Below are 6,710 nucleotides of genomic sequence, written 5' to 3'. Positions count from 1 at the left end.
CTCCCTACGGAAAACTCTAGCCGGTTTACAAATGAGACATGACTGTCTTCACACTTTGTCTTTTAACCTGTCCTCTCCAATCTTTGCAACCTCCTTTTTGTTCTCCCTTTTGCTGTTTTTGGTCTTCTTCTCTCTTTTCTTGTCTTTAGATAAGCTTTTTATCCACAAAGACACTCACAAGAACCCAACGTCTTTCTCTGTCAAGCCACCTGCCATAAAGCCTGACATCTCAGAAAGTTACCATTCCCCTCTAACAACCCTCTTACCTTTCTCTCCCCTGCTGTACTCTACCTTCTAACCTGCTGTCAACGGTAAAAAAGAGCCAAAACTATCCAGAGCCCATCAAGTACAGAATCTTGACATCTCCCTCATTACCTACACCCCTTTAAGTTTTCTTCCCTCAATCTCCCTCGCCTTTGGCTCTTCTTCCATCCCAACTGTCCACGTCTGAGCTGCTGATGATGACAACTCAAGTGGACATGTCTTCTGTTCTCACCTAGAGCTGTGAAGAGATGTACGTAGGTGTCAGGGATCTGGTGTAAAAATACATTGTGCTGCTGCCCTCTTCACTACAGAGGACTGGTGTGTGTCTGCTCCATGTCACTGAAATGTCTTTGTCTAATTTGAAGACGTGCTCTGGTGTGTTTTCCAACTGTGTGCAAGGGTGTGAAGCTTTGATAGCATGACACTCATGTATGGGTGTGCCTGCAGCAGCATCAGCAGCAGCAGCACAGAACGTATGGAGTGCTATTAAAACCTTATAAAAGGATCCTACTTTCGCACATTTATTCTGCCTTCATGAAGGAAAAATTGACTCTATTAACGTCTTTGGAACTTCAATTCCCAATGAAAAACATCTGGTTTAGATTTATATGAAACTCCATTTCCTGAAATGACTTGATTGAGAGAAAACCAACTCCAGCTGGAGGGCCTAATGAAAGAAAATCTGTCTGTGTTTCATATTTATGACTTATCAATGTACCTGGTCTGTCAGAATAAGCGGCTGTGCCGGGGGCCAAAGAGAAGACAGAGGACTAACGGATCCTGCTGCTTGCACATCACTGCTTAATTGCTTGGAACTAAAGGCTCTAATATGATGATGTTTTATGCTTATGCCTGCAACTGCAAATCTATTCGGTCATTTTGGATACACCGAGGAGTCGAAGAGTCAGAGAAAGAGAGAAAAAAAAACAAAAATGACCCGGTAATGGCTGTTAGAGCAGTTTCAGCTTACAGTGCAGAATCAGAAACCGCCCTCTTCTGCTTTGGACAAACTTGCTGTCAGTTACTCGCAGAGCCATGAACACACCAGGGCTCAGTTGGTCCATTCACCAAAATGCCTGGACCTACCCAGCAGCAGCACTGTGAAATCACAGACAGACATCCAGCTTTCCCTACATCAGCTCCCACTAAACCTAGATAAAGATGCTGAAAGAAGATTGAATCTTTAACCTTTTACAAATGGTGTGAAAAAAGGGTTCAACCCTTCTTTTTTCTACCCAAACACACTGCTGTGGCTCTAGCTGCCTGCTGGCCTCATCAAGTCATTGGACAGAAGCAAAGCATGGGACCAACCTGTTCACTGATCATATGATGAAGCAGGGGAGCGATCAGGAGCAGCAAATCAGCTGGCAAATCTACTTCTTCACGCGTCCCTAAATATCTTTATTCATGAAGACAGCGTAAAGTGATGAACCAGTCCTTTCTATAGTCATTCATTCATATTTCTGCATCAAATACGTGAAATCATACATAAGGATGAACTTACCGCTTCATGTGCTGCTGTGAAGAAGCATCTCTATGTGACACATTGTGTCCATGCTGAAGTCAGAGAATGGGCTCTGCTGTGCAGGGGAAACGCCCCCCTTCCTTTGGCTCCATCCCTGATATTTCTTTCTTCACTGTGCGCCGATCCGCCTGCTTGTATGGGAGGCACAGAACCACTCCTTGTTTTGTCCACTCACTCTGAGCGAGCGATGGAGCCACGGAGAGCTTCGGAGTCAATGCAGCACCACCACCACCGTCAGCATCAGTAGCATCTCTGCAACCTCTCACCTCTCCTCCTCCTTCTGTGATCCATCCCTCCCCCTCCTTTTCCTCCTCCTCCTATGCTCCCCCAGCCTTTCTCTCCTGCCCATGCCTCCTACCCCCACAGTGTCTTATTCTACCAATGTTGTCCACAAGAAAGGCGTAGTGAAAACCGATTGTTGTGCAAAGGAGTTTTTAAATTGCGATTAAGAAGGTTTTAATATACTGCAAATAATCTTTTTTCTGGGTACCCGTCCTCTGAGCTTTAACAAATATATATAATCTTATGGTTTATATGTTTTTTTCTTCTTAAAAAACAACAGTGGACAGTATTATAGTATAATCATATATGGAAAGATTCACATTTGGATCTGCAACCTTTCCTTGTAGAGTTTGCGTTTCCTTTGTGTGCCTCTGAAGGGTTTTTCTTTTGTTCCTATTGCACCAAAACATTTTTTGTAAGATTCTTGGTCAAGGTTGGCCAATTCACGCTGGCACGCTCAGCATCAAAAACCTCCTCCCTGTCCTACAGATTTCATTTTCTATTGTGTGTAATGACAACAGTAATGGCTATGACTTTTCTTTTAGGAGAGCAACATGTTCTTCCTTGTCATTGTCAACTGCTGTAGCAACAATAATGTGTTTTATAGTCATCATTTATATTCCTCACATCTTAAAATCAAATCACTTTTGCATTTTCTCTTCCAACACGTTTGATGTCATCTTCAGGCTTACATTTGAAAAAAAAAAAAAAAGTCTACATTTCCATGGTTTGTCAAGTGCTCTGAAACATTATTACATCCAAAAAGATAGTTTTCCTTCTCGAAAAAGAAATCCCACTTGCATTATAGCTTGTCAGATCTTGTGAGATGCAATTTTTTAATCAAGAGCACTTCACTTTATATCCAAGGATCAAAAGTAAAGAATACAGCTGAAATTGGACGGTTCCTTCAATATTAGGGATTGTATAACATTAAAGAGTGCACACATTAAAGAGAATTGAATAGTTCTAATAGGATTGACTCAATTTTTAATACATTTTTAGTTTGTAAATTCCCTTTCAATGAGCTTTCTTCCATTATATCTTCTTGTTTTAATAAAAACATCCATCAGTAATGGTTCACATAATAAATAATGGCGTTTGCAGTGTGAAAGCATGGGTTTAATGGTCTTCATTTCAATTTAATGATCTCCATTAAAGTTTTCTAAATAAAATTTAGGATGATGAGGGATTTGTTTACCTTTTGTGTGCCTACATCCCACTTTGTAAATCTTTGTCTATTTAAGTGCTGGAACAGTTACAAAGATCAATGCAACCCACTGCAGCAGAAAGTAATTACCTACTGTATTTCATTTTTAGATGATGTTTCCATGTTTTAGCTTTAGAGAAGGGTTTAAATTGATGAATTCTGCTCATATGGATTTTAATTGTTCACAAATGTCCGACTAATCATAATGCATTGTGATCCTGTAGAGTAGTGACAGAAGGATGGAAGTAACAATATGTGTTCAACCAAGGAGACTCATGGGGCTTACAGGAGCTATAGAGCACAGTCTGATACACAGTGTAAAGCTGTCTGGCACAGCTTAAGGATTTAAGTTGAGTTGCAGTGCATTATTTAATATCACATGCATTCTCCTCTGCTTCTTTTATTTGCCTGAAACTATTCATCACGGGTCTTTGTTAACCAGCAGCATATAATACTGTATATAGTGTGTTTTTTGGTGGTGGTGTTTGATGAGATATAGATCATGAAACACTAATGTTTTGCAAGGATAATAATAATAATAATAATAATAAGAGCATGTCGAGAGTTGCAAACATATCCTCATTGCCAGTTATTGGCAGTTATCTGGATCAGTGATCCTGATGATGGTATCATGATAATTCACATTTTTAAGGCTTGGAAGAATTTTTTTTGTCCATTAATAACGATACAGTTGTACAATGTAAGGACACCCCCATTTTCATCAAATGATTACGATTAAAATGCTCAATAAAGATCCAGATGAAACTCAGTGGGGCAATTGAGGAACCAACCCGACATAAACTGAGTCAAATATCATAAGTTTGGTCAATCATGACCCAGATATTCATCTATCTATAAAAAGCAAAAAAGGTCTGTGTGTGTGTGTGTGTGCGGTGTCCATGTGCGTGCGCGTGTGTGGAGCGAATATTCTCCCCGACGTACACAAACTAAATATTTATACAAAAAAATACACAAAAGACAACAGAAATGCAAAAAACGACACTAAAAAAAGATACAAAATGACTCCAGAATCACACTACACATGCAACAAAAAACAATATATATATACAAAAAATGCACAAATGACATAAAACAAAAAATTAAGGAAGTACACAAAACGACAACAGAAATGCACAAAACATTAAAAAAAAAGGCTCCAAAACACACAAAATGACTTCAAAAAACATATATTACAGAAAGATACACCAACGACAACAAAAATAGGAAAATGACTAAAATACACTAAATTAAATATTATACAAAAAAATACACTAAAATGACAACAGAAATGCACAAAACTACACTAACCTCACGCAACCCTCCAAAAAAATACACAAAATGACACCAGAATCAGACTACAATGGCAACAAAAAACAATAATTATACAAAAAATACACCAAAGGAAAAAAAATCTAAAAATGAGTAAAAAAAACAACATATTTATAATGCACGTCTCATAGAATTAAACCAGATAAATTGCACACGCTATTTTACTTTGCACCTGCAAATATACCCCTTTATAACACTACAGAGTATGTTATTATTATGCCCATAATTGACAACTCTACTTAAGCTCCCACCATATGAATACATGATTCCGACGTATGTACTAGTTATTTTAATTTTGCCAACAATGAGAGATAGGGATTTTTCCATTTCTGAAACTGGTCCAGAATCAGTAAATATTGATCTGGATCCCCTAAAATTTTTATCTTCTATGGCGTCAGGTTTATCTTTAGTTAAAGTTTGATCAAAATCCATAAAGTACGACGTGTGACGTAATCCTAACAAACAACGGCAGAGGTAATAATATACAGTATATTACAGATTGGTTTGTCTTGTAATGCTAACACTAGACACACTGACGTAATCACCAGTGTTGAAATCCAAAGACACTCAGATGGATCCGGTTACATGTCTGAAAGTGTGCGTGCTTACCTTTTCATGTTGATGCTGTGTTGTTGTATGTTTGGAGGACAGGCTGGAGGAAATGGATGAAAGAAGCCTTTTTTATAACCTTCTTTACATGTAATTTACATTTATATCGCGTGTTATAAAACATATTACATGGGACATGTATGACCATTTGACATCCTCTTCCCATGTGCCAGTCTTCCTCTTATTGACCTCAGATGTGTGTGAATTGCATAAACATAAGCAACTGCTGCGATGGCATCAGTAAACACACTTAGCTTATCAGGTTAATCATTGACCTGACTTGAATGAACTATTTTTTTTCATTACTGTCTTTAGCTTATTCTGAGACATCAGTAGTACCAAGGCTGAGAAAATACAGATCCATTCCTGTGAGGCTTTCAGGCTTTTTAAGAGCGGGCACTTAAACTAATAGTAGCATATTCCCTCAAATCAGCAGCCGCAGTCTTGCCTCCTCTGACTCTGACTTTGTGCACACACACAAACACACACACACACACACACACATTCGCATGTCCACAAACTTGTACACTGTTAATGGCTCCGTAATTGTCAGAGGCAGACCACAGAGCATATTCATGACACTGCAGCAAGGCACAGATATTATTGCTATGAAGCCTCTGCTTTGCTATGGGGTAAGATAAACTGACTCTCAAACAATGTTTATCTCCAATCACAAGTATTTCCCCCACACTGTAATTTATACAAACTGAAATGTGTCCTTCTTAAAAAAAGCAAATTTGCTTTAAACGGAAGAAATTGTGCAATAAAAGTAGCAAAAATCAGCCTTAATCACCTTGATAACAGAGACTAAACGGGATGCTAACTGTAATATTCCAAGACCTTTGGTTTCCTTTTACCGTGCAAAGGCATGGATGTTATAGGTCAGGGGTCTGCAATCTTTACTGTCAAAAGAGCCATTTTGCCTCATCTCACCTGGATTAAATTCCTTCTCAATGAAGACAATACAGTGTTTTGAATTTTATAGTTACAGTAAAATTACATAGAATATTTTTGTATTATTGATCATGTAAATGGCAACTTAAAAACAGTTTATAATAAAATAAAGAAAATGAACATCAAGAAATAACAATAAAACAGTGTCTTGCATCTTCAAATTCTTACGCATCTCAGTTTACATGAACACAATGTTACATAAATAAGATTTTTGTTATTTAATGTATTTGAAAGGCTACAAAAAGTAACTTGAATTTGATAACGCACGATCATGTCAGTCACATGCTAATTGCTCATTTCTTGCCACATATCAAGCATACATATTTAACCGGCTGAGTCATTGATTTATTTTTAGGTTAACAAATTGTTGTGTCGTGATTTTATTTGTCTTTAATCATTAATAGCCTCTGTAAGAGAATAACAACTCTTTCTTTCAATAGTTTTTTTTTTAAAGCTATAAGGAGCCATTGCAATAGAGTCAAAGAGCCACATGAGGCTCCAGAGCCACAGGTTGCAGACCCCTGTTATAGGCAGGGGCAT

The sequence above is a fragment of the Gouania willdenowi genome, chromosome 1 (assembly GCF_900634775.1).
Source record: "Gouania willdenowi chromosome 1, fGouWil2.1, whole genome shotgun sequence".
Lineage (NCBI taxonomy): Eukaryota > Metazoa > Chordata > Actinopteri > Blenniiformes > Gobiesocidae > Gouania > Gouania willdenowi.
Note: the sequence above shows the minus strand (reverse complement) of the source record.